The sequence below is a fragment of the Somniosus microcephalus genome, chromosome 7 (assembly GCF_052327205.1).
Source record: "Somniosus microcephalus isolate GS21.2 chromosome 7, FLI_Smic_1.0, whole genome shotgun sequence".
Lineage (NCBI taxonomy): Eukaryota > Metazoa > Chordata > Chondrichthyes > Squaliformes > Somniosidae > Somniosus > Somniosus microcephalus.
In genome coordinates, this window is record NC_140993.1 from 41,326,158 (window position 1) to 41,348,309 (window position 22,152).

A 22,152-nucleotide genomic window follows, 5' to 3' on the forward strand; every position below is an offset into this window, starting at 1 on the left:
TGGGGATCACCTCGTCACTGGACGAATCCAGAGGGAAACCCCGCAGCGACCTTCAGGAGAAACCACACAGGGTCCGGAGGAACTTGCCTACTCCTCCTATGTGGAAGAGATGCCCCCAGCTGGGTGGGCCACGGCCCCCAACCCAGCACTATCCTGACCGAAGTTCACATGCGGGAGACCTTGCTGTTGAAGAGTCATGGTAGGGAAGCGCGGGTGCCTTGTCAGATAGGGATGCGTTCCCCGGGATTGGGTGGTGATGGCCCGGGAAAGATTGTAAAGGGGAGGGGGAGGCCCAAGAGTTCCATGGGTGCATTCGGGGGAGGGAGGAACTCACCCGGGGGCCCACGGGTAAAGTGAGTGTAAGTGTGGCTGGGGAGGATGAATGGGTGGCCGGATCTGGGATCCAAGTTTGAGTGTGGGGCCAGGGAGAGCCGCCACACAGGCACCCATCATTTTCTGCAGCCAGTCGAGGGAAGATGGGAGGGGGAGGGACTGGGAGTTGCAATCCCTTACTCCCCGGTCTCGGACTGTGCCAAGGTAATTTTAAATATGAGGGGTACCCCGCCTCCACAAAGGGACAAGGGAACGGCTCGGGGCTAGCGGAACAGGCTGGCCTGTAAATCCATTCTGTCTGTTTTAAAGCTTAAGACAATCAAAGGGGGGTGGAAAGTACATTTACTGCCCGGGTGGGAGGAGCAATACCCACTCAAATTTCGCAACCCATCATTGGCACATGATGGTCGGGGTTTGTTTAAGCATGTTGTTCAAGATTTTTTGTATTTTGTGTTACAGCCCCAAGTTGAGCAGAGGCGAAGGATCCTCTCCGTGCTTGGGATCATTTTGTGACAACCCAAGTTGAGCAGAGGCGTAGGACCCTCTCCGTGCTTGGGATCATTTTGATTACATTGTATAACTAAGATTGCAACATTTTGTAATAAGTTATAATGTAACAAGTGTTTGTAAATTTTGATGCATTGTATAATGTAACAAGTGACGCAGGGGTATGAGACCCTTATTGTAAATTGATGTATCTGTAAGATGCCTACCGTACCATGGTTTTTTCTCGAATTTGAGGGGAATGGACGGGACGGGGATCAGTGGTAGGTAGCTGTTAGGTAAATACAGGGGATGGTTGTTTGTCGGGGGGTCAGAACATTTTGCTCACTCCTTCGAGTGGATACTTCAATCAAGTTGGGAGTATCAAAAGGGAGGAATGTAGGGGTTCGCAAAATTCCCCTATTTTCCCTGAAGATTGGGAAATATTGGTCCGCATCGTGGATAAAGAATTATGTGTTTTGAATTGCCTCTGGGTTGGGTCAATGTTTTTAAAGCATACTCAGAACCACGAAAGACTGCTCTGAGATGGACAGCACGTGGACAACACCGGAATCGAGGAGTTCTGTGGAAATATTCGCACACATTAAGACAGTACATTTGATTTGAATTTGTGCCCTTGAGCCTGGTCAATCACAAAAGGTTTTAAAAATGGCCGTCAGAAAGCATGGCCAAAAGACAAAGCAGCTAGCAGCTCGTGGAGTATGTCTGTGAAAAAGTGGGAGGATACAGTGGCAGTCTGACCTGTCAATCAAACCAGGGAGTTTCCCCTTTGTGGAGAGGCAAGGTTTGTTTACACAAAACTGCAGGATGTTTATTTACTTAAGGGATTAACCCACTTGAGACTAACCGCAGAACAATCGGCTCTGTTTACACAGAAATCCAAACCCATTCAAACTCCCTACACACACAATGAGGCACATTGAAACTGTGGAAAGGACTTTTGATATGCAACATTTAGGAATGGATGGGTTTGAATCACCCAATTCTGAACAATAGGGCAGTTGGATTCCCTTTTGTTTTAGCCCAGGTAAACTCCGGATGTGGGCAGGAACATTTCGCCCCCAGAGTGCAGACACATTAAAATCACCCCAACCAATTTGAATCAGCCAATCATGGCTTTCTTTTGTGTATTGGAACTTTTGGGTGCGAGTTTTGCACACAGACCTTTTTCAGCGCCAAACAGGAGTTGGCAGGATATAAAGATAGCTCCTGAGAAGCTATCTCTCTCTTACTTCGCTGGACCCCAGGTGAGCAGGTTTTCTGACTCCTCAACAAGGCAACCTAGTAAGAAGTTAGGGGGTGGTAATTTAGGGGATATTGCTAAGATTGTTTAATCAACATTGTAGACATTTATCCCTCATTTTTGCCGTCTGCCTTCCCCTGTTAAGCAATTTACTGTAATTACTGTGTTTGTGTGGTATAGTTTAAAATTTGATTACAGTTTCTTTAGTTTAATAAAGTTTGACTTTCTCACACCCAGACCAGTTGTCCGTTTTTAATATATCATTAATTATAAGTCCTTCAGTCAGAACTGGAAGGTGGGGTAGCGATTCGAAACCACTGTTTAAATTGGTTTAAGGGTAGCAGGCAAAGGCTGCTGACCAGGTAAATTACCGTAAACCAGGTAAAAGGTTGGAATTGGTCAGAGTGCAGGCAAAGCTGCCTGACCAGGCAAATTACCGTAAACCAGTTAATAGATGCCCTCCTACTTTCTCCACTGCAGTTGCCACCAGCTGTAGGATAGACTGCTGCCGCCCATGCAGAGTTGGTGCAGTCAGCAGCCGAGCCCTCCAGGCCCAGAGCTGGTCCAGGCCGTCCTTCAAGGGCATCTGCAGTCTCAGTTTGTGACAATCAGCAGCCTTTCCCCAGCCTTGCTCCAGCCACTGGGGTCCCATTATGGAGGAGCTGCAGGGTGGGAAGGGGGGAATTTCGCAAGGGAAGGAGATCACCCTTGAAGGGCAAAAAGTAGGAGGTGTGACAAAATGTTTTTCATTGTTTTATTAAAGGCCGAGTTTCGTGGTCAAATTTTTGTAAATGTTTTGGACATTATCTCCAGGTTGTGAGAGACATTATGTTAATGACTGTTTTTTTGTGTTCCTTTCTGTTAGTTTGTCATGCGGAAATGAGACACACTGAGTTTGTCAAATAAAGAAGTGTCTGTATTCAAAATGTACATGTTTGGTCTTTGCAATCATTGTTGCCTTGACTGGCTTAGGGGTTGCGGGATGGTTTCATTCAGGTTGTTTGAATGGCAGAAGCCATTTCCTCAGAGGGGGCCTAGAAGCGACTTGCTATGAACCTTTGATGGACGGCCCTTCCACTTTGTGCCTCCTTCCCGCCTTGGTGCTGCTGATAATCATCCTCCTCATCTTCCTCCTCATCTTCCTCCTCCTCTTCCTCCTCCTCCTCTGCTGGTGCTCCAATGCCTGGTGGCATTGGCTGGGTCCTGAGGATTGCAAGGTTATGCAGCATGCAGCACACAACAACGAAGTGGGAGACTCGCTCAGGCGAGTACTGAAGGGCTCCTCCAGAATGGTCTAGACAGCGGAACCATTGCTTGAGCACGCCGATTGTGTGCTCAACGATGTTCCTGGTAGCTTGATGGCTCTCGTTGTATCATAGCTCAGCAGGGGTGCTGGGCGTACGGAGCGGTGTCGTCAGCCAGGTGCACAGAGGATATCCATTGTCCCCGAGAAGCCAACCTCCTGGGTGATGTGGTGCCTGGAAAAGGTCTGCCACAGAAGTCTGGCACAAGATGAAGGCATCGTGGCTGCTGCCTGGAAAGTGGGCATTGACAGCGAGTATCAGCTGTCTGTGGTCACAGACCAATTGAACGTTTAAGGAATGGAAACCCTTTTGGTTGCGGAAATCCTCGGCATTCTCTTGCGGCACACGACAAGCCACATGCATGCAGTCAATGGCACCCTGCACCATGGGGAAGCCCGCTTTCATCACAAAGCCTGTTGCGCGTTCTTGCTTGTCCAGGATCATGGGGAAAGAGATGTACTCTCGTCTCCTTTTAAAGAGGGCATTTGTGACCTGACGGATGCAGCAATGCACCGCGAACTGGGAGATATTGGCGATGTCCCCAATGGCTGATTGAAAGGAGCCGGTGGCATAAAAGTTGAGAGCCACTGTTATCTTCACTGCCACCGACAGAGATGTCCTGCTCCTCAGTTGAGGCTGCAGATCTGGCTGAAGCAGGTGGCAGAGCTCAGTGACCACCTCCTTGCTGAAGCGCAGCCTTCGCAAATACTGCTCCTCAGACATATTAATGTAGGAGAAGTGTTGGCGAAAAACCCTGGGAGGGTAAGGTTTCCTGTACAGAGGCCTGTTGGCCCTCTTCCGTCTGGCCATGATTGCCACTCTCTCTCTGCGTCTCTGTGCCCTCCGAATGTGATGGAGAAGGACAACGTTCCCCCATAGTATCTAGGCAATCAAAGTTATGAAGGTCAAAAAGCAAAGTATCTGCAAAGTTATGGTCAGAAGCCAAAACTACCTCAGACAGCATTGGCTCAATGCAGAAGTCTCTCTTTCTCTCTTTGTCTCTCTCAAAATCTCTCTCTCTCTCTCAGAACGAGTGGTGCAAAAATGGCTACCACACAAAAGCCAGGAAAAGGCCCCCTTTAAATAGCGCCCCCCCCAGCCCCACAGCGACTGGGAAGCATTCCAGTTAACCTGTCGTTGGTTGCACCAGGCGGAAAGGACGGGGGCACCACTCAATTTCCGGTCCGGGGCGTCACAAGGGCATTGCACTCTCGAATGACGTCAAGATCTGCGAGCGCAGGCGATTGGGCGGTATTGTTTAGCGCCGCCGCAAAATGTCCGGTCAATTTCGCGAGAGGCGCAGATATCGCCACACCCGGGCACCAGTTGCTTTGCGCCCCACTTGGCACCCTCTTAAGGAGCTAACAGAAGGTGCTACCAACTGAATTTTTCCCCCATGTTTTTTAATATTCTTTGTTCCTGTTTGAAGTGTTAGTTTTTATCACTTTACTTGGGCATAGCTATTGTGTTGGTTCCAATGTTCAGACATAGAGGAACCTCCAGCCTGCTGTTTCAATAGGGCCATTGTCTTAGTATTAACAATCAATTCCCATTTCAAAAGCTTGTGTGGTGTTTACAACTTTTGTGTTAACACTTCATTTTATCTCAGAAGCCTGTATTGACAGCCTGTGTCATTGAGGTTTTTAGATTGTTAAACCCAGTTTTCATATTATAATAATATCAGAAATCTGTTCATAGGATGGTGTATCTCTTGGAATATGGCTATTTCCTTTACAAGCTGCCTTCTTGAACCGCTGCAGTCCATGTGGTGAAGGTACTCCCACAGTGCTGTTAGGGAGGGAGTTCCAGGATTTTGACCCAGCAACGATGATGTGGAGCTCGCAAGGAATTGTGGGTAATGAAGTGGTCTGAGAATTAAAGGAGCCATGCACACTGAAGCAATACAAAATAAAATGAAGTGAAGCAATGCCCTTCCTGCCTTTTAAAAACATTTATCATTAAAAAGAAGTCCTAAATGTGAATGTTCAGCTCTTAAAATCTGAATTACCTTCCTAACCTCATCAAATGGGAAAAATACCTCAGCACTAACACAAATGGCTCAGCAAGCTAGGGAAGGGACTCCAGCCTTGTGCAAGGGGTCAACACTGCAAGACAGGTCCTCTACTCACAAGGGCCAGGAGGCCCTCCAGAAAGAACGATGTGGGGGTACCTCACCGAGACCGTCACTGCCAGCAGTGTCACCCCCAACACTTGGCTCCAGTACCCAAAGAAACTTCATAGAGTCATAGAGTCATAGAGTTATACAGCACGGATAGAGGCCCTTCGGCCCATCATGTCCGCGCCGGCCATCACGCCCTGTCTAATCTAATCCCATATTCCAGCATTTGGTCCGTAGCCTTGTATGCTATGGCATTTCAAGTGCTCATCCAAATGCTTCTTGAATGTTGTGAGGGTTCCAGCCTCCACAACCCTTTCAGGCAGTGAGTTCCAGACTCCAACCACCCTCTGGGTGAAAAAGTTCTTTCTCAAATCCCCTCTAAACCTCCCGCCCTTTACCTTGAATCTATGCCCCCTAGTTATTGACCCTTCTACTGAGGGAAAAAGCTCCTTAGTATCCATCCTATCGATGCCCCTCATAATTTTGGACACCTCAATCATGTCCCCCCTCAGCCTCCTCTGCTCCAAGGAAAACAAACCCAATCTGCCCAGTCTCTCTTCATAGCTGAAGCGTTCCAGCCCTGGTAGCATCCTGGTGAATCTCCTCTGCACCCTCTCCAAAGCTATCACATCCTTCCTGTAGTGTGGCGACCAGAACTGCACACAGTATTCCAGCTGTGGCCTAACCAGTGTTTTATACAGCTCCATCATAACCTCCTTGCTCTTATATTCTATGCCTCGGCTAATGAAGGCAAGTATCCCATATGCCTTTTTACCACCTTATCCACCTGTTCCGCCGCCTTCAGGGATCTGTGTACTTGCACACCCAGATCCCTCTGACCCTCCGTCTTGCCTAGGGTCTTACCATTCATTGTGTATTCCCTTGCCTTGTTAGTCCCCCCAAAGTGCATCACCTCGCACTTTTCCGGGTTAAATTCCATTTGCCACTGTTCCGCCCATCTGACCAACCCATCGATATCGTCCTGCAGACTGAGACTACCCTCCTCGCTATTTACCACCCTACCAATTTTTGCATCATCCGCGAACTTACTGATCATACCTTTTACATTCATATCCAAGTCATTAATGTAGACCACAAACAGCAAGGGACCCAGCACCGATCCCTGTGGTACCCCACTGGCCACAGGCTTCCAGTCACAAAAACAACCTTCGACCATCACCCTCTGCCTTCTGCCACTAAGCCAGTTTTGTGTCCAACGTGCCAAGGCGCCCTGGATTCCATGGGCTCTTACCTTCTTGACCAGTCTCCTGTGTGGGACTTTATCGAAGGCCTTACTGAAATCCATGTATACCACATCCACTGTGTTACCCTCATCCACACACCTAGTCACCCCCTCAAAAAATTCAATCAAATTAGTCAGACATGATCTTCCCTTGACAAAGCCATGTTGACTATCCCTGATTAATCCTTGCCTCGCCAAGTGGAGACTAATTTTGTCCCTCAGAATTTTTTCCAATAATTTTCCCACCACTGATGTTAGGCTCACTGGCCTGTAGTTCCCCGGTTTTTCCCTACTCCCCTTCTTGAATAATGGAACTACATTAGCGCTTCTCCAGTCCTCTGGCACATCCCCTGTGGCCAGAGAGGTTCTGAATATGTGTGTTAGAGCCCCCGCAATCTCTTCCTTTGCCTCACACAGCAGCCTGGGATACATTTCGTCCGGGCCTGGGGATTTATCCATTTTTAGGCCTGCTAAAACCGCCAATACCTCCTCCCTCTCGATGTTAATGTGTTCGAGCATATCACAGTCCCCCTGCCCTATTTCTATGTCTACATCGTCCCTCTCCATAGTGAAAACAGATGCAAAAAATTCATTTAGAACCCCTCCTACATCTTCCGGCTCCACACACAGATTGCCACTTTTGTCCCTAATGGGCCCTATTTTTTCCCTAGTTATCCTCTTACCCTTAATATACTTATAAAACATCTTAGGATTTTCCTTTATTTTGCTCGCCAGTGTTATTTCATGGCCCCTCCTTGATCTCCTAATTTCTTTTTTAAGTATCCCCCTGCACTTTTTGTACTCCTCTAGGGCTTCCTCCGTCTTTAGCCTTTTGTATCTACCAAGAGCCCTCCTTTTTTTTCTAATCCATTCTCGTATATCCCCTGACATCCAAGGTTCCCTGTGGTTTTTGGAACCACCCTTGACCTTTACGGGAACATGTTGCCATTGTATGATCTCAATCTCCCTTCTGAAAGCCTCCCATTGCTCCGATGCGGATTTTCCTACAAGTAGCTGATCCCAGTCCATTTTGGCCAGATCCTGCCTTATCCTATTAAAATCGGCCTTCCCCCAATTTAGAACCTTTATTTCCGGCCCATCCCTGTCCTTTTCCATGACCACCTTAAATCTCACCATATTATGGTCACTGTCACCAACGTGCTCACCTACTAGCACTTCTTCCACTTGGCCGGCCACATTCCCTAGAATTAGGTCCAGTACCGCCCCCTCTCTTGTAGGACCTTCTACATGCTGGCTCAAAAAGCTCTCCTGGATGCACTTTAAGAATTCTACACCCTCTGTGCCTTTCACACTCTGACTATCCCAGTTAATATTGGGGAAGTTGAAATCCCCCATTATTATTACCCTATTATTTGCACATTTCTCTGAGATTTGCCTACATATCTGTTCCTCTATCTCCCCCTGACTGTTTGGAGGCCTATAGTACACTCCCAGCAAAGTGCTTGCCCCCTTCCTGTTTTTAAGCTCCACCCATATGGCCTCATTAGAGGAACCTGCTAATATGTCATCCCTCCTTACTGCAGTAATTGACTCCTTAATTAATATTGCGACACCCCCTCCTCTTATACCCCCCCCTCTGTCTCGCCTGAAGATTCTGTACCCCGGAATATTGAGCTGCCAGTCTTGCCCCTCCCTCAACCATGTCTCCGTGATAGCAACAATATCATACTCCCATGTGTTTATCAACACCTTCAGTTCATCCACCTTATTTGCAAGACTCCTTGCATTAAAATAGATGCCATCCAGCCTTGCCCTTGTATATTTGCCCTGTCTACCAAGCTGACTTGTTTTTTTCTGTATAATTGGCAGCACATCACCCCCTATTTCAGCTCCCCTCTGTATCCCATCCCCCTGCCAAGTTAGTTTAAACCCCCCCCAACAGTGCTAGCAAACCTCCCCGCAAGGATATTTGTCCCACTCTGGTTCAGGTGCAACCCGTCCGACTTGTACAAGTCCCACCTTCCCCAGAAGCAGGCCCAGTGATCCAGGAAAGTAAAACCCTCCCCCCTACACCAACTCTTTAGCCACGCATTCATCTGCTCTATCCTCCTATTCCTATACTCACTAGCACGTGGCACTGGGAGTAATCCAGAGATTACAACCTTTGAGGTCCTGCTCTTTAATCTGTTACCTAGCTGCCTAAATTCTTGATACAGGACCTCATCCCCCTTCCTACCTATGTCGTTGGTCCCAATGTGGGACCACTGGTCAGGATCAGTGAATGCATCTTCAAAGGCCGTCTCCTACCGACTGCCTCACAAACTGCATGACTCCCACCCCCAATCACTCACCTAACAACAATCTGCACCAATCACGAGACATATCTCCCATTCCTAGCCTCACCTCACCTCCTTGGAGGAGATGGTGCAGGCCATTGTTGGCAGAAGCAGTTGGCCAGCGGCGGGGCTGAAAGGATACAAGAAGCTGGTATCCTCATTGTAAGATTTGCAAAATTTCTGCATCTCCCCGAAGGTTATTATTAATAAAAGGGACCCTGCATGGACATTTTAAATTAAAAAGGGTACCCAAGATGGCGTCCGTGCCTCGTGGCAGAAAGCCTGTGGGATTCCAAAATGGATTCTGCAGCGCAGACAGCTTGGGAGAAATCGAAACTAAGGCTGCAGGCTTTCTGTGAAGAGAAACTTTGTGTTTTGGAACAAGACAGGACTCTGAATTATGCATTAGACTGAATTGGACATGGATCTAATTGCAGTTTAGGCCTATAGTTAAGGCCATCAAACAGTCTGCATACATTATCGGAAACAGTTTAACACAGCCATCGAGGTTGGACAAGCCCATCAAGGAACTTTCAGGACAATACAAGTCAATTATCGGGCCGGTAGATGCGATTACTGGCCATCTAAAAACCGTTAGTATGAATTGCTACCATTATTTTAAACTAGCCCGCCAAGGTTAAGACAAAGAACTAACCTGATTTGGCGCGAAGATAAGGGTTTTCGACGAAGGTATAATTGAAGGCCCCGGGTAGCATTGAGTTAGGGCAGCTAGTTCGTTCGTTCGGAGGAGGTCCATAGAGTTCGTTGGTTGGTGCTGCTCCTCGGGCCCCTCGCCCTCGTGGCTGCTGCTCTTTCCCCGTCCCGCGCTTTTCTCCTGGCCTTTGCCCGTGCCCTTTTCCCACTGCATCTGGAACTGCCCCGGCACCGGGTCGGGCGGACACGGACAGATTCAGGCCAGGCGAGGAGGGACGCGACAAGGGGAGAAGGGAAAACCACCGAGGGGCAGACCGGCTGGAGGAGACCAAACGAGAGGAGGCTTCGAATCATCGGGCCTTCAGCCTCGGCCGACCTTTGAATATCTGCACACTAACTCAAACTGGCAGCTGTCGGCGAAGAATCATCCCTGCAAGGTAAAGTACCCAAACAGAGACTTTGACTTTGGGGTACTCGAACCTGGACAACGCCCTTGCAGCACCCGGAGACCACGTGGCAACAGCAGGCTCCAGAGAGCACCAAGAGCGAACCCCGAACCCCACTGCTGTTTTGAATTGAGCAAACCCCGTTTTTGATTGGTGAGCATAGATTCTGACCCCTCATAGCTTAATCTAGTTAGGTATAGGGGGTGGGATAAGGATAAGGGGATTGTTAAGATAGTTGTTTTCCCTCAATGTGCCGTATGTTCCCCATTCTCCGTATAAGTGCATTTGCCTGTAATGTTATAGTGGTAACTTCTTTTAAGACTGTATTAATTTTTCCTGTTCAATAAAATCTTGGTGTGGAGATGCCGGAGTTGGACTGGGGTGGACAAATGTAAGAAGTCACACAACACCAGGTTATAGTCCAACAGCTTTATTTGAAATCCAAACCACCTGTCTACTCGAGTTTTCTGTATCGCTGCCTGTACCTAAGTCTGGTGTCTAGAACCCAGGGGCGTGGGGGTGATTCGAACCGCGCACAAACAGTCAGGGGCATAACTGACTGGGCGCACGCGCCACCACCGCAGGCCACCCCCTTACATCATGCATTTTCCTCCTTCTGGCATGCACTTCATGCTTTCCCGCCCTCCCGTCACCACAACTCCACCCTTGTGCCTTCCTTATTTCACACACCCAAGAAATGCAGACTGCCCAGCCAGCAGTTGACAAAGAAGAGGGAAAGGCGAGTGAAGAAGAAGAAGAACAAGTAGAAGATGATTGATTTGACACTCCCAGCCACCAGCTCTTAACTGACCAGCTGGCCAGCACGGTCAACCAGCAAGGACTTTTGCAGTGTCCCCCACTGAAAGTCAGAAGCCTTCCACCAGCTATGCGGCAGCCACTGGAGTAGCACTGCGTGACATCAGTAGGATAGACAAAAGCACACACAAGACACTCACTAAGAGAATGAGTTGATTTCTTGATGTCACATTGGATGGATAGATGTATATAGGTGGATTGGAAGGTTGGCTTTGTGATGGCCTTTATTTCAGCATCGTGGCCAAGAGGACGTTGCGATGGTCAGTAACAGACGGAAGGTAAGGTGTGGGAATAATAATGAAAGGGGAATTAGGGTTGTGGTCATTGGGATGATTCCATTCAGATATCCCGGCCACAATTTGGAATCAAAAGGAGAAAATAGAAGAACATCTGGAAATCAAAAATATAGTAATGAATAGTCAGCATGGATTTAAGAGGGAAAGTCTTGCTTGACCAACCTCATTGAATTTTGTTGAAGAGGTTACAGAGAGAGTAGACAATAGTGATGCAGTAGATGTGATTTATCTAGATTTTCAAAAGGCCTTCGATAAAGTACCCCATAGTAGATTGATGAGAAGGTCAGAGAATGCGGAGTCAGGGGACAAGTAGCAGAATGGATAGCTAGCTGGCTTCAAGACAGAAAGCAGAGAGTAGGTGTAAAGGGTAGCTATTCACAGTGGCAGAAGGTGGGTAGTGGTGTTCCACAAGGATCAGTGCTGGGACCACTGTTGTTCACATTTTACATTAATGATTTAGACTTTGGAATCAAAACACAATTTCTAAATTTGTGGATGACACCAAATTGGGGGGAAAGTCAATACTGAGGAGGACTGCAACAAAATACAGGAGGGCATTAATAAACTTGCAGAATGGGCATATAATTGGCAAATGAAATTCAACACAGATAAATGTGAGGTATTACATTTTGGTAGGAAGAATAGGGAGGCCACTTATTACTTGGCGGGAGTGAGTCTAGGTGGGGTAGAGGAACAAAGAGATCTCGTAGTACAAATACACAAATCATTAAAAGTTGCAACACAGGTTAGCAAGGCCATAAGAAAAGCAAACCAAGCACTAGGGTTTCTTTCTAGAGGGATAGAATTGAAAGGTAGGGAAGTTATGCTAAACCTGTATCGAACTTTGGTTAGACTACACTTAGAGTACTGCATACAGTTCTGGTCGCTATATTATAAAAAGGATATAGAGGCACTGTAGAGGGTGCAGAAAAGATTTACAAGGATGATACCAGAAATGCAAGGGTATACATATCAGGAAAGGATGAACAGGCTGGGTCTCTTTTCTCTTGATAAAAGAAGTCTGATGGGTGACCTAATAGAGGTCTTTAAAATTATGAAAGATTTTGATAGTGTGGATACAGAGAGAGTGTTTCCACTTGTGGGGAAGAGCATAACTAGAGGCCATCAATATAAGATAGACAGCAAGAAATCCAATAGGGATTTCAGAATAAACTTCTTTACCCAGAGAGTGGTGAGAATGTGGAACTCGCTACCACAGGGAGTGGTTGAAGTGAAAAGTATAGGTGCATTTAAGGGGAGGCTGGACAAGCATATGAGGGAGAAGGGAATAGAGGGTTATGCTGATAGTTAGATGAGTTAAGGCGGGAGGAGGCTCGAGTGAAGCATAAATGCAGGCATGGACTGGTTGGGCCAAATAGCCTGTTTCTGTGCCATATATCCTATGTAATCCTATGTAAAGGAGCTGTCTAGGATGCATCCATCCATCTGATTCCTCCTCTTCTGTGTCTTCCTCTTCCCTCTGCAAGCGGATGCTAAAAATGTGAAGTGCCAGCATAAAATGCTGGAAATACTCAGCTGGTCCAGCAGCATCTCGACCTGAGACATGAACTCTGTTTTTCACGCCTTGGATGTTGCATGACCTGCTGAGTATTTGTAGCATGTTCTGCCTTCTCAAAGGCCATCATTTACCATCCGAGCCCTTGCAAGTGATCAGCAGCACTCCCTACAGACTTTAAAAAAAAACATTTCACATCTATTGCAGCAAGCCATGACTTGGTCCAAAACTTTAAATCCAAACTTACCTGAACAATGTGCGTGTTCCTTTAAGAGGTGCAGACATCGCCACAGGTTAACCTTGCATGCTTAGGACATTGCAACGTTGGGGTCAAAGTTTGCGCTTGTGGTGTAAAGTCAGCATTGCATGCTAATTTATGTCACAATGCCGTCATTTTGTCCAGCATGGCGCTGACACAACAGTACAGACGAAAACAGCAGCCGCCGTGGGAAATGCTAGCAGCTGGCAAAAGAGGGGCGGCTGCCATTTTGGCAGCATTTAATGGGGCTGCAGAGTGGCGCTAATGCCACGAATTTCTGGAAGCCCAGAAATTCTGGTCAGTTATCTCGTTGGATTTTGTTGTGTGCAAATTGGTTGCTGTGTTTGCCTACATTACAACATTTCAAAAATACTTAATTGTCTGTGAATTGCTTTGAGACATCTTACAAATGTGAAAGAATGTCATATAATGAATGTTCTTCGTTCTTTCAAAATAATAGTACAGCTTTACAATAATGTTTTGGGCCATATATTTTCTTCATGGTGTAAACCATTACAAAACAGGTACAGTTTGTAAACTGGTGAGGAAATATTTTCACAAACTGACTTAAAACTGCATACATAAATTATTTCCTCCAATTTAAAAACAATTGATCTATAAATAACAAAAGAAGATTGAAAGTTACTTGTTAAGGGCTTTTTAATTGATAGTTAGGGCTCGATTTCACCAGTGTGGCCGGGCTGCAGCGTGTCAGGTGGGAATCGTGTCAGGACCCTGACTCCGAAGTGAAGTGTTGAAAAATTGTGATTTTCCCCTAATTAGGCAATTGATTTCCAGCGTGTGGGAACTCCTGGCCCAATGAGCCTTTTCATACAGAAAGTCGCCTCCGATGACATCAGCAATGCTGCTGGATTTAAGGCCTGCAAGCAGCCTTGCTTCTTCTGGAGACTGTCAAGACTCTGCAAATTGTATGGAGGACTTCATTTACTGACCATGTCCACGATCAAGCAAAAGTGTGCACCTCGCTTTGATGAGCCCTCCCTCCAAGCTCTAGTGCAGGGAGCAAGATCTAATAAGGAGGTGCTCTTCCCTTCCTCAGGGAGAAAAAAGCCACCCCAGCAGACTAAAGCTGTGTGGCTGCAAGTGGCCCAGGGGGTCAACTCCATATCAATCAGCCGCAGAACCTGGCTGCAATGCAGGAAGAGGTTTCATGACCTTCTCCGCACAGGAAAAGTGAGTATGACTTTCCCATCACCCTCAATCTGATCCCCAACGCCTTTCCTCACCAGCACTCTACTTTGCCAACCTCTTCCTCCACATCCCACTTGACACTTACATGCCTGCGCCCTTACCCATTCCCTCTCTCTCTATGGTCACATTCACTTGACTATTCGACCTTGCAGCCCTCACACTCCCTATCACTGTGATGCAATGACAACAACTTACAACACACAGGGAGGGCCCTTTGTTTTCTTCTAAGCATCTATGCTATGGATTATCGACACTCACTCCTCCATTCTCACTCAAACTCCACTTGTGTCCCTCATTGCAGGAAAAGAGAGCCCACAATAAGAGGAAAAGAGCCATGACAGGAGGAGGGCCACCCTCAGTAGCCCAGCTCACCACCTGGGAGGAGGCGGCCCTGGAAATCGCTGAGATCGAGGAGGATTCCCAAGTGGGAGACGGACAGATGGGCACATCACAGGAAGCTGGTGACAGAATAGTTTGGCATCTCTCTCATTGACATTGCAAGAGTCACTGATATCTGATGCTCTAACAGATGGACTTATGATCATCTGCACTATTCAATGTGCATGTAACCTTGACCTCACATCTCTAACTTTCCTTTACTCCCCCACAGGACCATCGAAAGCCCCCTTCCCCACTGTCCAGGAGGAAGAGCCTCAGCTTCCAGACTCCTCAGAGGAAGCTGCAACATCTGAGGGCACAGCTTCAGCAGAATTCAGTGCACCCTGCACCAGCGCAGACACTCACACCTCGGTAGGACCTTCGTGAGATAGAGTAGTGTTGGCACCTGGTGTATCACAGCTCACAAGTGAGCATCAGCAGATGGTGGAGACAGGGTCAGCAGTGGAGAGTCCTCATCGGAGGGCGCAAGACTCTGGCAGCTCAGCTCAGCTGCATGTCCACCCTGTGCCTCCGGGTTCATCCAGTAGGAGAGCAGTGCTGGAACTCCAGGAACAGGTGCAGGAGTCTCTGGCAGGTTTTGTCTCCAGGGTCGCTGCGAGTGTGGAGCGCATGGAGGAGTCCATCGCGAACATGAGCAGAGCCTTTGTGAAGGCATTGGCGCATGAACGCATCACCGCGGAAAGGATGGCAACCTCCGTGGAAAGGATGGCTAACCCCATGGTAAGGCTGGCTACCATAGAGGAGAGGATGGCTACGGTAGTGGAGAGGATGGCTACAGCCATGGAGGAGCTTAGTCGCCAGAGTATGGAAAACATGGTAATTGTTCAGAATAGAATGACATCTCTTGAGGAGCGATGGTCAGCTATTGAGCATACAAACCAGACCTTCATGGAAGCCCTCTGGAGTAGGAATTCCAGTGCAGAAACGGGTCCTCATCGCCCCCATGAAGTGCAGCAAGGTGCTCAAGCCACTTGCTAACTCTGAAGTGGGGCTGACCCATGAGAGGGATGTTGGTGCAGACAACAAGGAAGTGGGGGCTCCTCTCCGAGCGCTCACACAACCATGCCACTGCAGAGCCCTCGGTCAGAGCCCCACCAGAGTCCTCACCCAACTGAGATGCGCGTCTCAGCCCCTGCACAGCTGCAGGAGCAGCAGACTGTTGGTGAGCCCGCACAGGTTCGCCACCCCAGAGGACGGCCGCCGAAGGCGTCGAGACAGGAGCAGCAAGAAAGTGAACAAGGGGCCTCCACATCTGCTGAAGCCACAGGGGAAGCACCACATAGGAGCACGCTTAAGAGTAAGATAAAGCACAAATAGTCACAGGGGTAGTCACTTGGGTGCTGTGATGTTTTTTATTTGGACCAGCCATCATTGTCATTGTATAATAAATAGATTTGTTGGCAAACTATTCTTGTCCATTGTCGATGCTCTGATAAGAAGGTGTGAGACAAAAGTGTTTGATTGTGCAGGCTAACCAAATCTGGTCAAGATGAGTGCATCCCTTGCATCCCAGACAGCAATGTTGTTGTGCGCTGTTGCCTTCTGGCCTGTGCAGCTTCAGGTGGGTGTCCAGCAGCTTGGTGCTCCTGTTGTTCATGGTTCTGCTGCTGCCGCGGCTGGTCTTTGTCCGAATCGGATGTCCAGGAGGAAAGGAATGAAATGGTCGCCATGCTTTTGGTATATGCCTCAGTTGAGGAAGCGCTCAGTCAAGGTCGGGAGAGGGGTTTCCCAAGATGTCACACTGGAGATGGGTGTCAGGCTCCAAACTTCCACAACAATGAGCAGGCCTGCTAAAAGTTCGTCCAGACCTGAGACAACAAAGTTCTGCCACCTGCAAATGATCATGGGTGAAATCTCCTTTGTAATGGTGGAGCTGCAGCTGTTAGTAAGCAATCCAATTGTGAGGCCGCCAGGATTAACTGACGTGTTCCAGAGGAAGTGTGTAGGATGGGGGAAATGTCTAAAAATCAGAAAGGCCTCTCAAAATGGGATAATAAAGGCAATTAAGTGGTTGTTAAGGGCCTTAAGGGCCTAGCCTGCCTCTTAGAGGCGGGATGGAAACGGTGTCAGAAAACACGCATGTGGGGAAATTGCTCGGAGGCGGGATGGAGGCGGGATCAGGCCCGCTCGCCATTTTTTTGTGATTTTACCACCTCACACGCCTCCAAACCCGCCTCCTCGTGCTTGGCAAAATCGAGCCCTTAGTGCCCGAACTGTACTTGTTGCATATTTCCATTGTAATGGTGAGATCCTTAACACAGACATGATTTGAAGAGGATGAGATTCTCATGTATTCAGCCTACTGTAAATTTATAAATGGAGGTCAAGCTGTTCAAGTCTCACCAGCTTCGGTTAGCTTCAGCACAACCTGGTCAACTGTTAATGTTATACTGAAATTGACAGAATCCTAACACTAACCCTAACCCTAAATGCTGAATAACTGTCAGTTTTATTCACATAACCCTTTCAGACATCACTGAGAGTTTTCACTCAACCCCTGTTAGTAACCTTCAATTGGATCCACATAGCTTTCCCCCTGCAGTATCAGGCCTAAACATTCCTCAACCATTGCACACCTCAGGAGTATCAGGCTACGCCAACTCCAAGGGCTCCAAGCTCAGCGACCCTCCCCCCCAATGACAGCCCACACGTTGACATAAATGATCAGCAAGTAAGCTGTAACTCAGGTCATTTCTGTGAATGAGTCATTACTATCATGTCAGTCATAAATTTCCGAAAGTAATACTTTGCACAAACTTAACGGCTCTCCTTATTTGGAATGACCAATCACTTCATGAACTGAAAGCCAAAATGTCAGTCATTCTTAAATAGAATGGACATCCATAAATAGGGCATAAATGTTAATCATATAACTGAAACAAACATTTTATGGGAACCTAGTCCACTTAAAAGAGACATAGGGCATGACACATGAGGGCCAGGGCGGCAGGGGAAAGCTGAGGGATGACTACGCAGGGGAGATCCATGTAGTGGCAGCAGGGGTTGGTTGAAGATTGCCACCAGGCACTGGCCAGAGTAAATATATCTTGAGGAGAAACCTGTGTGTGAATATTCCCTATTATTACCGTATTTATAACTTTGCTTTGTGCAAAACACTGGATTTACAAATAGTTAAACAGTGCGTTACAGAAGTGTGAAACTGACCATCAGTATTGGTTGACCAATTTCCGCTGGGTGAGAAGATGAAACTCACGGGGGTCGAATCCAACAGCAGGAAACCTAAGACCTAAAACTTAAACCAGCTGACTGCACAAAATCGATTATCTTTACGAATTATTTCTAAAGGAAGAAAATACGGCCTTAATATTCAAATAACGCTCTAAATTATGAAAATTCTGTCATAATGCAATTTTTTCTTGAAGTTTCCAAAGTCATAAAACTGTACTCCTTCATCTTGAAATTCATTTTGCTAATGATCTACATTACTTTGAAAATATATGTACATCATTTTACTTCATAGTATCTGATTCTGATTTTATGAAAAAACTATTTCTCTGCATTAACTCATGTCCATCCAAAATTTTCAGTCCCTTCCTTTGGGAGCTCCCAGCCAGTTCAGACTGTTTTTGGGTAAACCAAGGGTTACATATCTGCAATCATTATATAATCTAATCCAAACTGCCGGAATGTCAATTCATGAATGGAATTGGAACTCTTCCCATATTGAAATAAGATATTCATTACCTCTTTAGACTTTATAATTAGTATGTAGCACTAATGGCTCAGACACTCAAAGCAGAGTCTGACATATTCATCCTTCTAATCCAACTTGTTATGAACACAGCAATAAAATTGCAGTGATTTATAATTGTGAACAAACTGGTTTTGCCTACATTTGTTTGATTTCCCCATACACATTCAGCAATAGTTTCAAATAATCTCTAATTAATATGCGTGATCAAATCATGTTTTTAATGTCACTCATATCGCAGCCGCATTCAACTTTCCTGCACAATCTCAAGTGATTTTTCTTTTCCATTTTCTGTATTTATTTTACACCAATACCCCTTCCAGGTCTGCGGAAAAGTAAATTAGATTGCAAACATCATGGGGCGTCAGCTCCTCACGTTTTTTTTCAAATTTAATTCAAAAACAATTTCTGAAATAAACTTGGCCTTAAAATGGCACCAATTCAATTTTAATGGATCAACACTTAAGCGTAAATTTTTGACAGGCCCCACACTGCCCATGGATTCACAAGCATGTTTTAGAATGTTTAAACAGCATATACAATGCGCAAGCAGTATCAGAGCCTGAGCACAGCCTGCGGAACCATAGCAGGAGACAGCACATCGGGGGAGGAGAAAATTCTTTTTAAAAAGCTATTGAAAAAGTATTTCTAAACAAATAGAAAGAATAATCTGAATTAAAATTCTATTCTGTACATGTCTCCAGTTCTGTTTTATATTAAATAAAAAAGATTTTTTTCCCCTGTTCTTATCTAAAAGCATAGAGGAATGTGATTCGAGAGCTGATGACATCTTTGGGTACTCAAAGTGTTGGATGCTAATCTGTGGAATTGCTCGCTTTTTTAATTTGTTTTTTAATTTTTGTCAAATTTCAAAGCAGATGAGATAAGCTTTTTCATTTTCATACAGTAGCGCAAAATTTGGCAGGGCGACATGTTAAATCGAGCAGAACCCATAGAGATTCCTTTGATGTCCTACTTCACTAAGAAAGCATGCTTAAATTTACAGATAAAATTAATGAATAAAAGGAAAATAAATTCCGATTACATCCACATTTAACACTGAAACATTCTGATTACTACACTAATTAAAGAAGGATTGATGTCAAGTCTTTTAAAATTCAGCTTTTAAGAGAACAAAAATAATTAGAAAAGTCCTTCAATGAACATTTTCACAGGTTCACTGTTTAATGTACACAATGTTTAACTCAGTCCTGGGATAAGTGTATGAGATATATTTGATATAAGGCAGAGAATACGGTCATCTTCTTTTCTGTCTCTGATATCTTATAAGAACATAAGAAATAGGAGCAGGAGTAGGCCATTCGGCCCCTCGAGCCTGCTCCGCCATTCAATAAGATCATGGCTGATCTGATCTTGGCCTCAACTCCACTTTCCTGCCCGCTCCCCATAACCCTTGACTCCCCTGTTTTTCAAAAATCTGTCGATCTCACCTTGAATATATTCAATGACTCCGCCTCCACAGCTCGCTGGGGTAGAGAATTCCAAAGATTCACGACCCTCTGAGAGAAGAAATTCCTCCTCATCTCTGTTTTAAATGGGCGACCCCTTATTCTGAAGCTATGCCCCCTAGTTCTAGATTGCATCACGAGGGGAAACATCCTCCCTGCATCCACCCTGCCAAGCCCCCTCAGAATCTTATATGTTTCAATAAGATCATCTCTCATTCTTCTGAACTCCAATGAGTATAGGCCCAAACTGCTCAACCTTTCCTCATAAGACAACCCCTTCAACTCAGGAATCAACCGAGTGAACCTTCTCTGAACTGCCTCCAATGCAAGTATATCCTTCCTTAAATAAGGAGACCAAAACTATATGCAGTGCTCCAGGTGTGGTCTCACCAGCGCCCTGTACAGTTGCAGCAAAACTTCCCTACTTTTATACACAATGGGGGAGAAATTGGGTGAGTAGCGCCACCTGTTAGCGCCTAAAGAGGCAGTCAGTGGCTGTAGGGCCACTGGCTGTGTCTCCGGCGATATTCAGTAGGGGCGCTAATGGTGGCGTTAGGCATTTGCGCTGCACCGCCACCGATGACGTCATCTGTGTGCACAGCGCCCCATTCGTGCCCCGTTCACGATATTTGGTAGCGAACGCCGCAGTTGCGCCGCTCGCTACCCGCGCCCGGTTCACAGGGCCTTACTGTGCCGGCAGCGGCGCAAGTTAAGGTGGTGGTGCGGGGCGGCCGCTTTTTCGGCGGCCGCCTGCCAGCACCTCCGTCCCCAGCCTCCTAACCACACCACCCCCCCCGCAGCATTACCGGCTGTTTCCCGAGAGCCCGGCACTTCTCCTTGGTGCCGGGCTCATTTGCCGGCACTCGCGATCGAGGTTTGCGCTGTTGCAGGCACTTCCCCCTTAACAGTGGGAGGAAGGCCTGCAGTACCGCAGCGTGCCGTGCCGCAGCATGTGGTGCTGCGGCATGTTGCGCTGCGATAATCAGTTTCAGCGCCCTAAGAGGGACGTGGAGCGCCTCGAGCCTCGCCCCGTCTCCCTCGAGGGGCACTGAAACTGAATTTCTGGCGATCGGTATCACTCCGATCGCTGCGCTAAAACCTGCGCTCAGGCGACTTTTGCGCCACTTTGGCGCCCCAACCCAATTTCTAGGCCAATGAATGGTAGGCCCCTAGGAAGGACAGAGGATCAGAGGGACCTTGATGTGCATGTACATAGATCCCTGAAGGCAGCAGGACAGGTAGATAAGGTGGTTAAAAAGGCATAAAGGATACTTGCCTTCATTAGCCGAGGCATAGAATATAAGAGCAGGGAGGTTATGATGGAGCTGTACAAAACACTAATTAGGCCACAGCTGGAACACTGTGTGCAGTTCTGGTCGCCACACTATAGGAGGGATGTGATTGCATTGGAGAGGGTGCAGAGGAGATTCACCAGGATGTTACCTGGGCTGGAGAGCTTCAGCTATGAAGAGAGACTGAACAAGCTGGGGTTATTTTCCTTAGAGCAGAGAAGGCTAAGGGGGGACCTGATTGTGGCGTACAAAATTATGAGGGGCATAGATAGGGTAGATAGAAAGGAACTTTTCCCCTTAGTAGAGGGGTCAATAACCAGGGTAAGGGGCAGGAGGTTTAGAGGGGATTTGAGGAAAAGAAATTTCACCCAGAGGGTGGTTCGAAACTGGAACTCACTGCCTGAAAGGGTGGTAGAGGCAGGAACCCTCACAACATTCAAGAAGCATTTAGATGAGCACTTGAAATGCCATAGCATACAAGGCTACGGACCAAGTGCTGGAAAATGGGATTAGAATAGATAGGGCTTGATGGCTTGATGGTGCGGACATGATGGGCCGAAGGGCCTCTTTCTGTGCTGTACAACTCTATGACTATGACTCCATCCCCCTTGCAATAAAGGCCAATATTTCATTTGCCTTCCTAATTAGTTGCTGTACCTGCATGCTAACTTTTTGTGTTTCATGTACGAGAACACCCAGATCCCTCTGTACCGCAGCATTCTGTAGTCTCTCTCCATTTAAATAATATTTTGCTTTTTTATTCTTCCTACCAAAGTGGATAACCTCACATTTTCCCACATTATACTCCATCTGCCCAATTTTTGCCCACTCACTTAACCTATCTATATCCCTTTGCAGACTCTTTGGGCTGGATTATCATTGAGGAGGTGGGTAGGAGGCGGGACTACAACTTTTGGGGTTGTAGTCCCGCCTCCATTGAGTTCTAGCCAACCCACACGATTTTGACTTGATTGACCTTGTTGAGCCCGCCCAGCAGGCACAGCAGGCCAATTAAGGGCCACCCGGCAACAGGTGACA